Here is a 20221-nt window from a genome sequence, read left to right as displayed (position 1 = left end):
AAAATCCAGTAAAGAAATTAACCTGAGAACTGGAGCTATAATGAGTAGCTTTCCTAGGTGTGAGACTGAAGTAGAATAGGCAGGAGACTTTTCTACTTAACACTGGTTCCCCCAAAGTCTCCACACCCTGAAGTAAATGACCCATACTCACTATGAAGACGGCCAATTGAGTCAACAGTGTGGCTCGGTTGAAGCATCGTCCCATGCACCGAAGGGCAAAGGTCGAGTCCCAGTCAGGGCACATATCCAGGTTGTGTATGGGAGGCAACTAATGTTTCTCTCTCACCTCTCTCTCTCTCTCCCTAAAATCAATTTTTAATTAAAAAAAAAAAAAGAAGAAGAAGAAGGGTCCTGCTCTCAAAGAGAGGATGTAGGAAGAGGAAATGCCCTTGAGATTAGGACCCTTCTCACATTGATTCTGTTTGCCCTCTTCATGGTGGCTATGGCTCCAGAGGATAACCCTAGACCTACAGCAGCAGAAAACACCACCAGCAGCAACATCCAGGAAGCCTTCTCTTTGAGAGAGCCTGGACCCATTTCATCACATTTCTCCTATGCTCCCACACAACCAGGCCTCCAGAAGAGCTTCAAAGACTTCACTCTTTTAAAAGACGTCACTCTTTTAAAGTCCTTCTCCTACCCCCTTTTCATCACTGGAGAGGTCAAAAGAGCAGTTACAGCTCTTACCAGGATGTTTACCTGTGCAGGACTCCAAAGCCAGTAAGCTTTGGAGACTTCATGAAGCCACAGGGACACGAGAAAATATTGCTAATGAAGCTCTGTAGAAAGTCCTACCCATAATAGAAATACACACTATATGCAAAGTCCTCTTGACTTAGGGAGATGGGAATTTCCTCAACTATATCAAGGTAACCTACTTCATAAAGCACTTAGTACAGTGGCTGGCATGTAGGGAAAGTTTGAGAGGTGTTATCATTTATATTTATTACTGTAGTGTCAAATGTCGACTGGCAGCACCTATGCTGGAGGAAGCAGGCCTGACTTCCATGACAGAAGAACAAAAAATTTAAACAAAGAAGATCAAACTCTTCCTCATTCCTCTTGCCAAAAAAAGTTCCTAGCCAAGAATAGATAAAGTAAGGCTCAAGGTCAGACAAAAACATTTCAAATTGTAAAAAAAAAAAAAAAGAAAAAAGCTATTTCAATTTTTCCACACATCTGCATTCAGCCTAGGCAGGAGTACATGGGCCTTGATGAGGTTTGTCTTCATTTTGTCTATGTGGGTGTGTCTCTGACCAGTATTTCTCTTCAAGAACTGAGGAAAGAGAATAAGATAATCATGGGGCAAGGGCAGTAGGAAGGTCCTTCAGATGCTAAAAGAAAGAGAGAGAGAGAATAGACATAGAGCACTTGGAACAGTGACTGAAACATAGAGCCCTAGTATAGCTTAGCATGGTTGTTTTTTTGTTTGTTTGTTTGTTTTTATTTTTTACAGAGAGGAAGGGAGAGGGACAGAGAGTTAGAAACATCGATGAGAGAGAAACATCGATCAGCTGCCTCCTGCACACCTCCCACTGGGGATGTGCCTGCAACCAATGTACATGCCCTTGACCGGAATCAAACCTGGGACCCTTCAGTCCACAGGCCGACGCTCTATCCACTGAGCCAAACCGGTCAGGGCAGCATGGTTGTTTTTATCATGGTTGTCTTTGTCATCCCTGGGAGGTCCAAATGCTGCGCGCAGGCTGGTAGTGAGTTAAAGGCGACAAAACCCATGTGCGCAGAGCCACATGCCTCCCTCTTGATGGAGTGAAGACTACCCTTGAGGACAGATCCTACAGTCAGGAATAAGGGGAGACAGGCCACCCACTGAGGCAAGACCACAGTGGATTGGATTCCCTGAGCCTAGCCAGTGTAGCACAGTGGTTGGACATCAACCTATGAACCAGGAGGCCATGGTTTGATTCCCAGTTGGGGCACATGCCTGGGGGTGTGGGCTCGATCCTCAGTAGAGGCATGCAGGAGGCAGCCAATCAGTAATTCTCTCTCATCGCTGATGTTTCTATGTCTCTCTTCCTCTCTGAAATCAATAAAAATATAAAATATATATAAAGAAAAGAATTGGGCTCCCTGAGAAGGCCCCAAAGAACCTTTACACAGAAAAGAAAAATGAACCTGGGAACAGATGAGGCTTCCCAGGAGGAGTGTGGCCACTGAACTTCATGGGATCGAGTCTGAGGCTCAGGGTTCAAAAACCAGACTCCAGGATATCTCAGCCATCGGCCCGCAGAGCCAGGGACACCACTTGGAGAAGAATCGCTCCCAGAGAGATTCCCTGTGGAAGCTTCTAACAAGGCCCCTACCTCAATCTTAGCCCAACCCAGCTCCCCTGCCCTGGTTGCTGATTCATTGCCAAGACCCCAGATCCCAACAAAAAGAACAAGGAGGGCATTCAGAGAAGCCGGGGCAAGGTAGCCCTGTTCTCCAGAGCTACTCAGGAGCAGGACGCCACCCTGCAGTCCCCTCTCCCTTTTTACCCTCTGGGCTTTGCCAGCCTGAGCTCATCTTTACCCAGCTTCCTAGACGTTCATGCTGTTCTCTTCTTTTCTCTCTTCTCTCTCTCTCAGGGATATTGCTCTACATACTCACCAAGTAACCGGGGAGCTAAATATTCACAAGCTTGGTCTCATTTTTTGAATTAGAATTACAAGAATGACTCTCAGCCAGAGCTAGTCAAATGCAGAAATATCAAGGTAAGCCACCTTAGGAGTAAGTCACCTGTCCTGGCCCCATGTGTCCATCATGGAGGTAGGAGCTGTTTGGCAGAAAGTTAGCTGAAAATCTTCCATGCTGTGCCCAGGGCAACAGAATACCATCACCAGCCACCTGCCTCCTGAAGCCAATGTTATCCCTTCATTCAGCTTTTCTCTGGGTGAATTTTACTTCAAGGCTTCCACATCCCAGCTTGGCTCAGCCTTGGCACCTACGGAAAACAGCACCAGAAACAGTTCTTCTCAGACCCCTTCATAGCACCTCATCACAGCAGCGTAGCTTTCGGCGCATCAGTCACACCTGAACCTGTTCTCCTACACACCCTCTGCCCTCTCCTGAGGGACCAGGAGCCTGTGCTGGACAATCTCATACAGGATCCACACTGAGGTTTACTAGTAGAAGAAACACACCTCATTTCCCCCTGCGCTCCTCCTGCCATTTGCAGCGCCCTGGCCCCTGGCACCAGCCCTGCTCCTCCAGACCCCTCCCTCTTCCTGAGCAGTCTGCCTCTCACCACCAGGAGGCTGTATGCGGGGGTGAAGCCTGACAACCACACTGGGGGTGGCCCTTGCAGCTCAAAGACCACCTCATGGTGCTTCTGTCCTTCAGGCCAGCAACCCAGACAGACTTCTGTGGCACCCTCACACAAAAACACTGGTCTTTGGAAATCTACTGCCCCTCTTTTCAGCTACCTTCAGGGTCTTCCTGTAGGTTCTCTCCTTACATTCTAATCCTGCTACTAGCACTGCAATGTTTCTTCTTGTTTCAGAGAGAGTTGGAGCCAGGAGGCATTTTAGAAATCATTACACTGAAACCCTTTGTGTTAGTGATGTGGGGACTGAGAAGACCAGAGCGGTGACTCAGTTCAGCACACGGTCACCGGGTGTCCCCGTGAGCTCTGTGATGGCACTGAGGAGCTAGAGAAATGCCAACAGGCCAGGCTCCTGAACTACAAGTTTACCATAACTCACATAAGAGTTAAATAACAAAACAAGGTACCCATCTGAATGGCGCCAGGAGTTAATGCTGAAGGAAGTTATGTTCTGGAGAGATTAGGCTGAGGTCGAGTTGTACAGAAAGGCTCATACATATGATCAAGATGATATGATGCAGCTGAGCTCTGATGGATAGATAACATTTGAGGGAGGGCTCTCAGGAGAGAGACAAGGCAAAAAACACCCACAGAAGTAAAGTTGAAGGGCACAACACATGTCCAGGAGACAATAGGAAGACCAGTGTATTAGAATAGAATTTGGTCACAAGGTGACTCCCAGCCCATAAGGCAGCTATTAATAAACAGAAAAGCAGTGTGGCAGAGAGGGACAACAAAACTTTGGAGCCAAACCTACCTCATTTTCCATCCTGGCCCTGCCGCTTACTAAGTCTGTGACCTTACCCTCTCTAAGCCTCAGATTCTTTTCCTGTAAAATAGGGATAATAACATGGAACACATAATGTTGTTTTGTATATAAATTATATATATATATTGCCGAAACCGGTTTGGCTCAGTGGATAGAGCATCAGCCTGCGGACTGAAAGGTCCCAGGTTCGATTCCAGTCAAGGGCATGTACCTGGGTTGCGGGCACATCCCCAGTGGGAGATGTGCAGGAGGCGGCTGATCGATGTTTCTCTCTCATCGATGTTTTTAACTCTCTATCTCTCTCCCTTCCTCTCTGTAAAAAATCAATAAAATATATATTTTTTAAAAATAAATAAATAAATTATATATAAAGCACAGTGTCTTGGCATACAATAAACACTATTTTAATGACTGCTATTAACTAGCACTGTGTCAAGCACATATTATCCTATATAATAAAAGACTAATATGCAAATAAACTGAAAGGCAGACGGACCCGTCACTATGATGCACACTGACTACCAGGGGGCAGATGCTCAATGCAGGAGCTGCCCCCTAGTGGTCAGTGCACTCCCACAGGGGAGCACTGCTCAGCCAGAAGCCGGGCTTACGGCTGGCGAGTACAGTGGCAGCGGCGGGAGCCTCTACCACCTCCGTGGCAGCACTAAAGATGTCCTACTGATGGCTTAGGACCACTCCCCATGGGACATCCCCCGAGGGCTCCCGGACTGCGAGAGGGCCCAGGCCGGGCCAAGGGACCCCCCTGAGTGCATGCATTTTGTGCACTGGGCCTCTAGTATGTTTATAAATGGTGGTTAGTACTATTCCTTCCCTTCTGCTGCTGTTGTAGAGCCCTGTATCAACCTGTCCTTAATGTGACATATATTATGTTGAAGGCCATGTTTAATACCACCATAACACACTAGGTACTTTATCATTTCATCACACCACATTAAATATATAAAATATATAAAATTTGTATTTCTCATTCAGCATCATTCACACAGAAATGTACCTGAAATTACTTTAATAAGTCTTACTTCTGAAATGATTTGACTACAGTTTATGATGGGCACTGTTCCTTCTGCAGTTATGGTACTTGAGAATTCCTGTAAAATAAGGAAAACCTAACCTAAGATTCCAAAGTAATAAACTCATGTGTGCCAAATTCCAAAATACATAAAATTGCGCTCGCTTTGGCAACATGTGTACTAAAATTGGAACGGCACAGAGATCAGCATTGCCCCTGTGCAAGGATGGCAAGCAAATTTGTGCAGCACTTCACAAAAATAAATAAGTAAGTAAATCTACTTTATGTTACTGTGGTAGCTGGTAGGTAAATATGTTAAACTAGAGGCCCAGTGCACGAAATTGTGCACAGGTGCGGTCCTTAGGCCTGGCCGGCGATTGAAGTGCAAGCGTCTGGTATAGCAGGGCAGGTCCCAGCTGATCTGGGCAGCACCTGGAGGCCCTCACACACACACCCTCCGCCTGAGTCACAGCACCCCAGTCCCCATGTGGAGATGCGGTGAGCGTGGCCAGACGCCATGGGCTGAGGCACAGCTTGGGCCTCTGGGCCGCCCAGCAGTGCTGCATGGAAGCCAGGTGGGCAGCCTGCTCTCTCCCGGCCAGCCTCACAGACCGGCTCCTGTGTGAACCCACAGGTCCTGCAGCTGCGGCCCAGCTCACCTGGAAGAGGCCGTGCAAGTGTCGGGCAGGTTCCTTGTGGGCGCCTGGCACCTGAGCACAGGAGCTTCCCAGGGGAGTGAGAGCGAGCTCAGTGAACACCCCACGTTCTCCCTGAACCTCCATCCCAGTCACCCCTGCCCCCGGGTAGCCAGTGAGAGGTCACAGAGCGTCGCTGACGCCCGCCATGTTCCGTGCCACCCCCTGGTGGTCAGTACACGTCATAGGGAGTGGTCCAACTCCCGGTTGAATGACTGCCCGAGGGGACAATTTGCATATTAGACTTTTATTATATAAGATTTGATTCTTTAGTTGCCTTTTCCAGTACTGAAGCCAAGATTTTTTTCCCTGTCTCAAATATTATAGACCCTTGAAAACTTCCCAGACTCTAGGCACCGAGCCTGTAGTGCTTCATGCATAAGACAGCTCTGAGACCCTGGGAGTTGGGAGGGCTTGTGGTGAATGAGTAGGATCAAACACACAACCATAGGAACCCCTTCCCCAGGCCTCCTTGAGTGGGGCTGGCCAGCTGCAGGGTCAGCACCTTCTTGAGGGAAAGCACTTTTGCAACTTAATTGGATTCAGAGCTTGCAAAATCTGTGGTCAGTCACCTTGGTCAGCACGAAATGTTTCTGCCAGCCCTGGCTCCTGCTGCCATCCCCACCCTCTCACTCCAAAGCTTGGATCTGCAACTGTTAATGAATAATCACATGGTAATCCTTTCATCTCACTGGGAGAGGCTCAGCTGAGGGCCTACAAAAGAGAAATGACTTTCTGGATAAATAAATATTTGTATATTCGCTCCCTGGGGCCCACGTCAACTGCTGGCTGGACAATGTTCTCCTGGGTTCAAGAATCAATGTTTTGTTAACTTTATGGAAGGGGTGCATGAAGGGGTCTCCACCGTGGAAAGGGTGAGCTCTGCTGGTGGCCCAGGCTCCCCCTTGGAGGCAGAGGGACACACCTTTCAGGAGTTTCCATTGGCAATGAAGATTCTAGAAGCCTAAGTGTCTTTTGCCACTTTGCAGAGCATTTTATCTCAAAGGCAGTGAAGCCACACAAATCACAGAGGTAGAGATGCTGAGATGGGCCTAATACATCGACAATTGTTGCAAAACCCACTTATTGCCGGTAGTATATAAATATAATTTACTCAATATGCATGCACTCATTTAGTTCAAATAATACTTTGAAAATGAAACTGGTTAACACCATATTTCAAAGAATATGAGTGTCACTTAAAAATGGAAGTACAGTGGGGCCTTGACTTACGAGTGTCCCGACTAACGAGTTTTTTGAGATACCAGCCGTCTCTCGGCCGATTTTTTGCTTTGAGTTGACAGAGTAATTTGAGTTAACGAGCTCGGTCTCGGAACGAATTAAATTCGTAAGTCAAGGCCCCACTGTAAAAATAAATATGATGTCATCCAATGTTTAAAACTTCCATTTAGAATTATTTTCCGTTGAAAACTGAATCTGAGTTCTGTGGTCTCTATTGGAAATGGGAGGAGAAACAAAGACTTTACCTTCTTGCTCTCATAGGAGACTTTCTCCTAAATGTTATCAGAAGGATTAGAGGGGAATTACTGAAGGCAATGTTCACGCACCGCTTAAACCACAAACAGAGACACACTCACTATGCTCTGCTTCCGTGGAAAAACTTTCTCCTTCCCTTCCAGCCTGGCACTAAACCAAAAGGATGGGTTGGAAGTCAGGAAGCTCCTGGCCCCAGCTCTGCCACTCATTTGGTAGCGCTGGGAAGGGCACTTCATCTTTCAGGGCCTCCAGCTCCTTCATCGGTGAGATAGTTGATTGAGATGATCTGATGACCCTCTATCATTCCAAGACCTTCTCCATCAGGGTGAAACGTCAGCCATGGAAGGAACCCAACTCACCATCCTGCTTTGCTGGCTCCCTTACTGGGAGTGACTGTTTATCCAGCTTCAGCAAGAAACTGGGCCACAGAACAGACAGGAATTAACCTGACTCCACAACCTTAATATTGCTTCTTTCAGGAACGCCTGAGCTAGCCTGGGAGAGTGAGGTATGGACCCATGGCCTATTTTTCTTCCAAGATTCGTTTCCTTTTGTGGCCTGACTTCTCAGAGTTTCCAACAAGAAACACGGGAGTGTGGAAAGAATAGGGGCTTTGGAAGCCGAGGGGCGTTGATTAAAAGCCTGTATTTGACACGCTCTAGCTGTGTAATGATGGACAGGTTCCTTAACTTTTCTGAGTCTCAGTTTGCACATATATTTTTAAAAAGTAATCATACTCACCTCATAAATTCTTTTGAGGGATAAACAAGGTAGGATTTATTGGGAGCATAAAAAGGCACATGGTCTGCTGACGTTGGACAATAAAATGCCAGTGGTGTTCTTCAATATTCCAGGCTGCAATGACTGACTGAGGGTATGAAATTCTTAGAAGGGCTAGCAACACACCCCCAGTGGTGACCTACTCACCCACCCACCGCTTCCTCCGTGCCATCGTCCCCCTTAGGAGAGATGGCCCCAGCCAGAACGGGATTTGCCCCCTACTGCTGCTCCTGCTGCTGGGGCTGTGGGTGGCCCAGGTCAGCACCAAGTCCAAACAGTTTCAGCTCAGTGGTTTGAAACTCAGAATGTACAGCCCAGCCCCCAGGGATGCAAAGGGGTGACAGGCAACATCAACAAGCCTGCAAATCACTGCAGAGGCCTCCACACCTTCCTGCATGAAGCCTTCTCCAGTGTGGCCACCACCTGCCACACGCGCACCAGAGCCGCAAGATCGGCCAGGAAAGCTGCCACCGGAGCCAGAAGCCCGTGTCCCTGACCACGTGTGAGCTCCCCTAGGGGAGGTACCAAGATCGCAGGCACAAAGACAAGCAACTGGACCTATTCTTCATCGTGGCCCGTGACCCTCCACAACAGGGCGGCCTGCCGGCCCTGCCAGTGCCTGTGCCCCGGGTAATGCTGTCTAAGGCCAGGTGTTTCCCTCGCCCCACGCTCTGCAGACTCCTGGCGCTGCTGCTGCATTTCCTCCCTTGAGTTCTTTACTAATCCGCAGCCTCCTTGCAAATACCACTTTTCTCCCACACTCCCAACTGCACATGCTCTTAATTCCGGAGGGGGGGTTATGGGTGCCCGAAATGAGAGAAGAGAGGCGATTCTCTTTAGCCCTTCACTGCTGCTTACATTGCTTTCTGAGTGTGTGTGACGGTGTGGCCCTTTAAGCCCCAAGGATCTCAGTGAGCAGGGCGGGCTGGGTGTTGTGGGGGCTATGCCTTATAGGATTTTGGAGACTGTCTTTAAAAATTTGTAATTTATAAAAATATATAATTACAAATGCAAACTTAGAAGGGCTGTGGTCAGACAGTTCAGAGGGATCCCAGGCAGGGGAGACTATGTAAGGAGGAAGGCAGGAGAACCTGCGCTGGGTCCCCGTGTCGACAATGTGTCTGATTTTGCTTCAGTAACAGACTCACCTTCCTGACTGAGGGTGCGTTACTGTCCAGGGCAAAGTTTGGAGGTTTGGAAAGCCCTTCTTATCTCTGTGAGGCATCCGTTTTACTTGCCTGGCAGACTGGAGGGGGGCTGTACCCTGAGCAGCTTGGGCTTGGAGGAGCAGCCTGGACTCTGCCAATCACCCCTGGAGAACAGCCTGGTGATCCCATCTCACAGGAAGGGGCAGAAGGAGAGGAAGAGCAGGCTGAGCCCTGGGTGTCAGCCAGACCTGAGGCCTGGCCCTGCTTCTCTGATATGATGCTGAGCAGGAGCCTCAGACTTCTCCAGCGAATTTCTCTCCCTCGGGAGCTTCAGAATCTGGACCTTCCAGAAATCCTGATCTGGTCCCAACTAGTGCTTCCCTAACTATCTGTGGTAAAGGAGCAGTTTGTTTCTTTGGTGTTTTTGCTTGTTTGTTGACTTCAGAGAGGAAGGGAGAAGAAAAGAGAGATAGAAACATCAATGATGAGAGAGAATCATTGATCGGCTGCCTCCTGCACACCCCACACTGGGTATTGAGCCTGCAACCCAGGCATGTGCTCTGACCGGAGTTGAACAGCGACCTCCTGGTTCATAGGTCAACGCTCAACCACTGAGCTACGCCATCCGGGTGAAGGAGCAGTTTTATATGCAATCTGCCTCAGATCAGTAATTTTGTAAAATACAAAAAAAAATGAAATAGAACATACAGATATAGAAACACAAGGACAAATTTTAGAGTTAATTGAATCTAAATTCAATTAACATAAAATCACTCTATCAAATTTGGCGCAGAAGTTTCTCAATGCTTTCTCTCAATTTCTATACATATCTTAATAGATATTCACACAGAGAAAAACATACACATATAATACACATACATAAACACCAACATAAGATGTACACATATATACATATATATTCACACATGTGCATGTGTGTGCACAACACACAAACACATGTGCGCATAGTAAGGCAGCTCCTCTCCTTCCCTCTACCGACTCTGCCTCCTCCACATACCCCCTTCCCATATTTAAAAAGATTTTCTGACACAAACTAGGGCTCAGAATAAGGAAAGGATGATTGGTGAAGTGTGATGTGGCTAAGAAAGCACAGAATCCAAACATTCTGGCTCCCAACCCCCTTCGCTGCTTTCTAGAAAAAAGAGATCGAAGGCAGAGAGCTCCCTGCTACCTACCACACCCACACGATCCACCCCAAATATAGCTCCCACGGCATCCAGGAGGCCTCACCATACCACGCTCTGCCCACCAGTATCACTATCTGACCCACCCCTATGCTTCTGACGAAGGAAGATAGACTGGAAGTGAGAGAAAAACACTCTTCTACCCCTCTGGCTTCACTCCGGTGTCGTGGGCGGGCCCCACTTCCTCTGTCTGCACCTTAAATGATGGTGTTCTAAGGGTCCTATTCTTAGGTCCTATTCTTAGCTCACACCGCCCTCTCCGAGCGACTTGGTACACTTCCATGGCTTCCACTGCCACTTATCTGCCCCCAAAGCATATCTCCAGCCCCAGTCTCTCCAGTTCCAGGCACATATCTCCAGCTACTGACTGTCACTAGCCTCCTCAGTGTCCTGCAGGCATCTTAAGAAACATACTCAGAACTGACCTCAGATCTGCCTGGCTTCCAAACTTGCCCCTGCTCCTGCAGTCTCTCAGTCTTGGCTAGTGGAAACATTCAAGGTCCTAATCTAAGAGACACCTGTGTCAACTGAACCACACCAGCCAGGGCTGTCAACTCATTCTTTTTTGTTTATTTGTTTCTCCAGTAATTCCCCAACAATCCCATGTACTGCCTTAAGAAAGCACAGAGCTTCTTGGGTTTTCTCTTTTCTACATATCACTCGGGTCCTAATCTGTGCCCAACACAGGTTATGGCTTTGGAGGAGGCTGTGATTTGGAGCCAGGAAATAAAAAAACACTCCTAAGTTGTAGCAATCAAGGAGATATATATATATCTATTAAAAGCGTAATATGCTAATTAGATGGGACAACTGAATGACCTTCCAGACAACTTTCCAGACAACCTTCCGGACAAAGCTGGGGCTGCGAGGGCCGAGGCAGCCACCACGGCTGCAAGGGTCAAGCCCCTTGCACGAATTTCGTGCATCGAGCCTCTAGTACACACATTCACACACACACACACACACACACACACACACACACACACACACACTTGCCCTGGCTAGTGTGGCTAAGTTGGTTGGGTATCATTCTGTGCACCAAGAGGCTGTTGGTTTGATTCCCAGTCAGAGCACATGCCTGGGTTGTGGGCTCCATTCCTGGCAGGGGGCGTGCAGGGGGCAGCTAATCAATGCCCTGCTCTCACATCGCTGTTTCTCCCTCTCCCTTCCTCTCTCTCTAAAAGATCAATAAAAATCTTCTTAAAAATAAATTAAGAAAAGATTTCACTGCCTAGTTTAAGAGGCAGGTAGAAATAATACATTTGAAACATATCACATATCAGAAGAGCATAATGAATCAAAGGAATTCCATGACATTTTTCTCCCACCTTCCAAAGAGTTTCATTCATCCTAGCCCAAAGCCCATTCTCTATTACATGTTAATCTTCCTGTTACATGTCTCTGGTGTAACATTCGGCCTGTGACCAGAGTTAGTCAACACCAGGAGAAACTCAACCATCTGTAGGAGTTGTGACCCCAGAAGCTGGGAAGAGTGTGGAAAGAATTCAGAATAGAATGAATCCTTAAATAGATTCATTATATCCAAACAAGTGGCGTAGCAATGTAGATAAGAGTTTCTGACTTCCGTGTGTAGGTTGAAGAATGAGATGGAGTGTAACTTGAATCTAGGGGCCTTGGCCCACTCAGAGAGTAATGACACAGCACCCATAAAACAGGGCTCAGTGGGGTACTTGGGGGCTTGAGAAGAGCTTCCCAAAAGCCTTGGGACAAATCTCCGCTGGTTATGCTCTCTGGGCCACGGAAGACCTGTTTCCAAAAAGTCACTTGGGAAGGGGCTCCCCAGCCATTTGGGATGACATATTTCCTAGTGGGTAAGTTTGTTTTAATATCCAGGACATTTTAACTCAGGATAGAATATTTAAGAAAATCAAACACATAGCATCATTATGTTTGCATTAAGGAATTTGTGCATATTTGGTATTTTAGGTATTTGCAGTGTTTAAGAGAATTCAGTCTGTTACAGTTACAAATTGGCCTTGTAATTCTAATTTAAAATGTGTAATTGGTGTAGACGTGACTTGAAATAGAACTTTCCTTTAAAAGCAGTCTTGGAACATTTGGGAAAACCTAAGAATTGAACCGTATTCATAAATTGCTAGATTTCTGAGTTTTTTAGGTATTCAGGAATGTCATGTTGGTTAGCTCAGAGGACCAAATTACTTTATAAGGGCATGGAATAAGTTAAATTTATAAAATATATTTTAAATTTGTTTATACATTAAATACAAAGGCTTAAGGAAGAACTTGGCTTCTGATTTGCATCTCTAATACTGGGAACATAAATTTTACAAAGCCAAAGTGGCCCTCTGAATATTCTTTTCTGGGCACAAAAGGGACATATTAAAAACTCACACTGACATTGCAAAACCAGCCCATTTTCTGTGTTGTTTTCATCTCCTGGTGACTGTATTTCCTGGCGTTCCCATGTTCGTTGCTTTTATTGAGCTTTTAGGAGGAAGGGTGACTGCTGATGACGCAATAGCCCAGATCAAGGCATGCAGCTGCCAGTGGCGGCACCAGAATTAAACCCGGAGCTGTGTCTCCTCAGCGCCCTCTGCTTCTGCACCCTGCTGCCTTAGGTGGGTCACCCTGCCGACTTGAAGAGGGCCTCCCATTGCATTCTGGAGAAACTCAGAAAGTTTCCCTGAGGCCTGTGTGGTGGTGGCAGAGGAATTCAGCAAAATATACTCCAAGAAAAAGTAAATCTCAGAGACTATGATTGAATCTCTATCCTAAATAGGGGCTTTTCTTCCCTGGCTAAACTTGGAGTTTTGAGACTAGATTTCACCAAGGTAGTTTTAAAATATATATATAAACCAGCCCTACCCAGTTTGGCTCAGTGAAAAGAGTATCGGCCTGGGGTTTGATTCCGGTCAAGGGCACATGCCTGGGCTGCAGGCTCCTCCCCAGCCCAGGCCCACGTGGAGTGGGGGGGCATTTGGGAGGCAACCAATCATGTGTTTCTCTGTTTCTCTCACATCGATGTTTCTCTCTGTCTTACCCTCTCTCTTCCACTCTCTCTAAATATCAATAGAAAAATATCCTCGGGTGAGGATTAAAATATATATATATATCCTAATATATAAAAAGCCAGGGGCCAACAGAAACAACCAGATGGACAACTGAACAGCAGGCTGCATGGGGCGACAAGACCGGCAGGGAGGTTAGTGAGGGACAACCAAACGACAGAACAGCAGGCTGCGTGGGGTGACCAGGCCAGCATGGGAGGCAGTTAGGGGCGATCAGGCCAGCAGGCAGAGGCGGTTAGGGGTGATCAGGCTGGGGATCGGGCCTAAACTGGCAGTCGGACATCCCCTGAGGGGTCCCGGATTGGAGACGGTGCAGGCTGAGTTGAGGGGACCCCTCCCATGCACAAATTTCATGCACCGGACCTCTAGTCTATATAAAACAGCAGAATGTCAAGCAACTGGTTTCTTCAATAAAAATCAGAGGCCCTAATTGGTTTGGCTCAGTAGAGCATTGGCCCGTGGACCATAGGTTCTTGAGTTTGATTCCAGTCAAGGGCATGTACCTCGGTTGCAGGCTCGATCTGGCCTGGTTGGGGAGGCAACCAATCAATGTGTCTCTCTCACGTGGATCTCTCTCTCTCTCTCTCTCTCTCTCTCTCTCTCTCTCTCTCTCTCTCTCTCCCTCCTTCTCTTCCTCCTCCTCCTCCTCCTCGCTTCTTCCCTTCCATTCTCTCTAAAAATTAATAGAAACATATCTTCAGGTGATGATTTAAAAAAATAAATAAATAAGGCTAAGTGTGTACAGGAGTGTGTGTATATAAACACACGTGTTCATAGTGGGGAGGTAAAGTTATGTTAGTGGAATTAGGAATGCTATATTCCACCAATTACAGATTTTTTGGAGACCCAAACTCCTCATTTGAAGTACAAATATCTTTTGGCAGAAATAAAAAACAAGATAATATAATAATTACTTAGAATCAATCACTTAGTTACCGGTTTTGACTTGGGAGCATAATGGTAGTTTTGTAACAAGAATAGGGTGACTATGAGCAGAGACCTATAAGTGGACAATGAGTCCAGAGAAGGGGATCCCGTCAAGGAATTGAAAATAAATTTTTACCCACCTGCTTAACAGCTCTAAAGATTGGGGGGTTGGCTTCATTGACTCCATGCTGCCCTAATTCCCAGATTGCCTGCCCCTGGAGCCTGCTGGGAGCCTGCCAGTGAGGGCTCGAGCTGCCACTAGATATACCCAGCACATGCTAGGTCTTCAAAAATGTTCTTTTAACAAAATTTGTTTTCAAAGCAAAGGAATGGGACTAGGAAAAATATACAGATCACAAATCAGGAAAGTTGTATAAGCTGGTTCTTTTCTAATTCTCTACGCTTAAAAATCTCCAGAGAGGGGGAATCTACTGCCTATGGAGATAGCCTTATGCCATTTTCAGGCAGCTCTAAATATTAAAAATTCCCCTGGATAGAACCTAATCTTACAGTTCATCACTGCCTTATCACTGTTGAGCCATTCAGCACGAATCCAATTCTTCTTCACACCAACTTTTTAAATACTTTAAGAGTTTCATGCCGAAACCGGTTTGGCTCAGTGGATAGAGCGTCGGCCTGCGGACTGAAAGGTCCCAGGTTCGATTCCGGTCAAGGGCATGTACCTGGGTTGCGGGCACATCCCCAGTGGGAGATGTGCAGGAGGCAGCTCATCGATGTTTCTCTCTCATCGATGTTTCTAGCTCTCTATCTCTCTCCCTTCCTCTCTGTAAAAAATCAATAAAATATATTTAAAAAAATAATAAAAAAATAATTAAAAAAAAAAAAGAGTTTCATAACCTGTGCTCTCCAAATACAGGGGTGGGCAAAAACAGGTTTACATTTGTTCATATGTAAAATAATACAATAATTAATAAATAATAATACAAGAATGAACTGTGTTTCACATACTCACAACTGCAAACCTACTTTTGCCCCACTCTGTATTGCCTCATTAGGTAATAGCAAGAGCTGTAAAATGGCGCCTACTGTTTGATCCAATAATTCCACTTGCTAAAATAGGCTAAATGGAAGTAACTCAAAGTGAGGAGGGATAAACTGATGCGAATCTGTTTCCACTTGTCTTTGTGTAACAGAGAAAATTCAGAAATAATACAAATTCCAAACAGGCTCATAGATACAAAGAACAGGCCGATGGCTGCCAGAGGGAAGGGGAGGAGGGGGATGGGTGGAAAGGGTGAAAGGATTAAGAAGTGCAAATTGTAGTCACAAAATAGTCCCAGGGAAGTAGCGTACAGCATAGGGAATACAGTCGGTAACACTGCAATACAGTAAGTATATATGGCGGCGGGTGGGTGCTTAAATATCAGGGGGACCATTTTGTAAACTATATGGCCGTCTAATCACTATGCTGTACACCTGAAACTAATGCAAAATAATATTGTATGTAAACTGTAATTGAAAAATAAAATAAAAAGGAAATAATATAAATTCCTCAAAATTAAGATGAATTAAAAAATGATGGGGGAACTATTTGATGTTTTGACTGAAGCACCAAGTTATCATTTTAACTGAAGGCAAATACACAAAAATTATCCTGATGCATGGAAATACGTATGGGCGCCGCCACATGAAGAAAACAGAACATAAAACTATGTTTCCATTGGGTTGCAACTCTATAAAAAGGTCTCAGGGTTTATACAGCCATAAAGTCCGTAAGTGAATGTGGAGCTGTTCCAGAGCTCCCTCTCCAAACCATGCTTCCTCCATGCTCTCCCAGCCCAGTGAGCTACCTCCAACCCAGGGGCTGTTCCACATTTGCTTTTGATTCCGTGCTGTGTATCTCCCACTTGCAAATACTAACCCACAGACACAAAGAATTTATGAGGGCTAAAGAAAGCTAAGCAGCAGACCCCAAGCCTCGGCCTCCCCAGTCCCTCCCAGTTTTCATGTGTCACTTTGTCTGTGGGGCTTTCTGCTCCCCTTACAGTCTTTATCTGGAGAGCTGATGTCTCCTGGGACCAAGTCAGACACTAGGTAGGGTACAGCAGTGACAACATAGACAAGGTCCCTGAGTTCATAGAGTTTATTTTAAAATATGTAGTGGTAAAGGTGGGCTTATTATGAGAAAGGAAAGAAACAAACAAATAAATACATAATCAAGTAGAGAGAAATGTGAAGAAAACAAGACAAACTAACATTATTGGGAGGTATAATGGGAACACTAGACCAGGTGGTTGGGGAAGACTCTGAGAATGCAACACCTTAGTTAGGACTGAAGGATGAGAGCCAGCCACTAGACTTCCTCCAGGCAGAAGGAACAGAGAGCAAAAAGGCCCCAAATTAGGAACAAGCAAGGCATATTTGAAGAACTGAAAGGCCACTATGGCTGGAGGCTCACTGGTAGCTTTCTACTCAGGGTAAGAGAGGAGGCTGGAGAAATAGGCAAAAAAGGAGTCATGCAAATCAGAAGCCATGGAAAGGGACTGAGGTGATCTGATTGAGGGTTTTGGAAGATCAGTCTGGTGAGGGTGCAGCGAATGGCTTACAGGAGGGAAGAGTGGAGCGTGTAGACCAGTGTGGAAACTAATGTGCTCCAGTCAAGATGTTGGTGGTGTGGACTTTGCCAACATCTGGTTCAGAAAAGTTGTACATTTTTAAAGGAATATTACCAATAAAATAAAATCTAAACTAAGGGAAAGTTAAACAAAAATAGATTTAAAATATGTATACTACACAGAGTTCTTATCCTAAGATAGCTAAGGTTTGGCCCCCAGTTTCCTTGGAAGGCCTAGGCAACAAGAAGATGTTCTCTCAGGGCTGTCCTTTCCTGTCCCCTCTGTGGTCCTTCATTAATTCCCCTTACCTTGTGGCATGAGAAAAAAGCAGAGCCCACGATACTGCTACTATTGAAGTGGACAAATAGTGAGCAGCCCAAAGCCCCAACCCTATGTACAATGGTAGTTACATCTCTTGGTGCACATAAACCAGATAATACATTAGACACAAACGATTCTTCCACCTATTCTCATGTTAGGATAACACTCCTTCCCCCTAAAAACCATAATGGAAATTTCTTGGGGATTATTTTAACTATAACACTCTAGAACCATGGTCAGCAAACCGCGGCTTGCGAGTCACATGCGGCTCTTTGGCCCCTTGAGTGTGGCTCTTCCACAAAATACCACATGCAGGCGCGCACGTACAGTACAATTGAAACTTCGTGGCCCATGCGCAGAAGTCGGTATTTTGTGGAAGAGTTGGTATTTTGTCTGGTCTGTTCCCTGCCTCCAAGTCCTCCATTATCATCTCCCCTGTCACATTTCCCCAAAACATATATGTCAACACACACTCCATTGTACACACAAACATGCACCACACACCTACACACTCTTAGGGAACAACCTTCATTCTTGGAGAAAGTGGTATTTAACCACTATAAGCATAGTAAGTGTCACTTTATTTTTTAAAAAATATTTATTTATTTGAGGGAGAAGGAGAGAGAGAGAGAGAGAGAGAGAGAGAGAGAGAGAGAGAGAGAGAGAGGGAGAGAAACATCAATCAGCTGCCTCCCGTGCGCGCACGCACACACACACACACACACACACACACACACACACCCCACTAGGGATCAAGCCTGCAAACCCACTGGAATCAGACTGGTGACCTCTCTGTGCACCGGGACAACTCTCAACCAACTGAGCCACACCAGTTACATAGTATATGGCACTTAATAAAATAAATCTTTCTAATTTAGCACAGACTAAAACAACTCCTGGAAAGAAGTAACTGGATCCCAGACCCTGAATTCAAACTCCCTCACGCTACACCCTCAAAAATTTTCAAGTGCTCTTTTCCCATGGGGAAAATAAATGACCCACTCCCTTTTCCAGAAGTTCATGGACTCCCACAACCAGTTAGGTTTATATTCCACTTTCTAATTTAGGCTCTACCAACTGTTTCCCAATTTGCTTGAGCATAAGGAATTTAAGACCAGGTAAGGGAAGGTTCATAATGCCTCAACACTGGGAATAGGTGAGCTGGATTTGAAGCAAGTGAGTAAGGTTCATAATACTGTTGACTCTTGAGCAACACAGGTTTGAACTTCTCATATCCACTTGTACTGGGATTTTCCCCCCTATAAATACCCGTACTGTTTACCATCCATGGTTGGGAGTGTAAGGATTCAAACTGCATTGTTCTGCCATTTTACATAGGAGACTTGAGCATCCGTGGATTTTGGTACGGGTGGGGGTTCCTGGAACCAATCCCCCTCCAGTACTCAGAAACAACTTAAGTTTTGGGGGAGTCAAAAGTTGTACATTGATTTTCGAATGCACCTAAGGACTGGCCTCGTAACCAGCTACTGGGCAGCATTTGCCCAGTGGACACCAGGGGGTAGCAAAATCACACTCTCCCGGTTCCCAGGCACAAATCCTAAGGAAGAGTCTTCCTGACTCAGGGCCCCCTCACCCATGGACAGCAAAGAGCTCCAACTCCCTGCTTCTCACTGGACTGGAAAGATGGTCACCAGGGTTTGTGGCCCTCGATTAATCTTTTGCCACGATGGGGCAGAGGGATCTTGCCTACAAATAAAATGAACATTTTCTCTCTCCTCTTTTCTAAACCCAGTGGAGTGGAGAATGGGTGGAGTTTAACTTTCTGAGGAGGTGAGAGAAGAGTCATCACCTTAAGCGACGTCCTACTCTCCCGCGGTTCGGCGACTGCCCAGAAGCTCCGGCCTCCCGGCTTCCCGGGGGTTCCCACCCGTCACCCCCTAGCCTCCGCGGCACCGGCCTCCAGCCCCCCTCTGGGAACTGTTTTGCTTTCTGAGCTCCTCTCAAAAGCCCACCCTTTGGAAGCTCCAACCCACCCCCCACCCCACTGCCCCTGCAGGGCGTCCCGGCCCGCTCAGAGGAGGGACAAGACATCTCCCATCTATGCCTAAACCGGCCCTAACCTTCCTGGGGGGGCCTAACTGGGTCTTCACTTCCCATCCAGACTCGAGGAAGGGTGGGTGAGGCAAGAAGGAAGAGACGGTCTGATATCCAGTATCAAATTATGGGGTCCGATCGGGGTTCTGCTGCCTCCCTCCGCCAGCACAAGTGGGAGAGGTAGGAAGGACGTGCCGAGTGGACACACAGCGACCACGAGACTCAGAACCTGTTCCCAGCAGCGCACGCCCTTCCAGGAGGATCCCGATCCCCGGACCCTGCCCCCCGTCTGCCACGGCGCCCACCCCAAGCCTTCACGGCCCCCCACGCCTCCGCCATCCCCAGGCCGAACAGAGGAGCCCATTGTCAGAGCCCGAGTGTTCGAGGACTGAGGAGAGGAGAAGGGAAAGAGGAGGGCCCGCAGGACGCAGAGGGTGGGAGGAATCCCCTGGCTTCCCTGCCCTCCGCTCCACCCAAGGCGGGCGGGCGGGGCGGGGGGGGTCTCTTCTGAGCCCCAGGTCCTGCCCGAGTCTGGCAACTGAAGGGAGAAGAGGTTCCCAGGCGAGTTAGAGACGGAGGCTTCCGGCCGCCGACCGACCCGGGTCCTGAGCTGGGGGTGCAGGGACCTCACGGACGCCCCAGCCTCTGGAGGGTCCCGCAGAGCGCGAGGCGGTGGCGGGAAAAGAAGGGCATCTCGGGCAGGCGGGCCTCCCGGGCAGGGTCGCAGCTCCCCCCGGGGGTGGGGGTGGGAGCGAAGGGGGGAGCGGGCTGCGGGGGACCAGGCAGACCGGCCGGGGGAGCCGGGGAGAGGCTCCGCGGGAGAGGGGGTCGGGGCCGCGAGTC

At 47.3% G+C, this 20221-nt stretch overlaps 1 long non-coding RNA gene and 1 other non-coding gene across 2 annotated transcripts; one reads left to right on the top strand and one right to left on the bottom strand.

Annotated features, from left to right (window-relative positions):
* Positions 1–1543: 1543 nt before the first annotated feature.
* Positions 1544–8180, bottom strand: LOC118648985. Its single transcript, XR_004965530.1, has 3 exons — positions 8058–8180; positions 4083–4154; positions 1544–2944 (listed from the first exon to the last, which is right to left on the bottom strand). It is a non-coding gene; the product is annotated as an uncharacterized LOC118648985 (long non-coding RNA).
* LOC118661562 lies at positions 5282–5385 on the top strand. The gene has a single exon (XR_004969368.1). It is a non-coding gene; the product is annotated as a U6 spliceosomal RNA (small nuclear RNA).
* Positions 8181–20221: the final 12041 nt, after the last annotated feature.

Source organism: Myotis myotis, unplaced genomic scaffold (assembly GCF_014108235.1).
Source record: "Myotis myotis isolate mMyoMyo1 unplaced genomic scaffold, mMyoMyo1.p scaffold_m19_p_1, whole genome shotgun sequence".
Taxonomy (NCBI): Eukaryota; Metazoa; Chordata; class Mammalia; order Chiroptera; family Vespertilionidae; genus Myotis; species Myotis myotis.
This window is presented reverse-complemented; position numbering and strand designations above follow the sequence as displayed.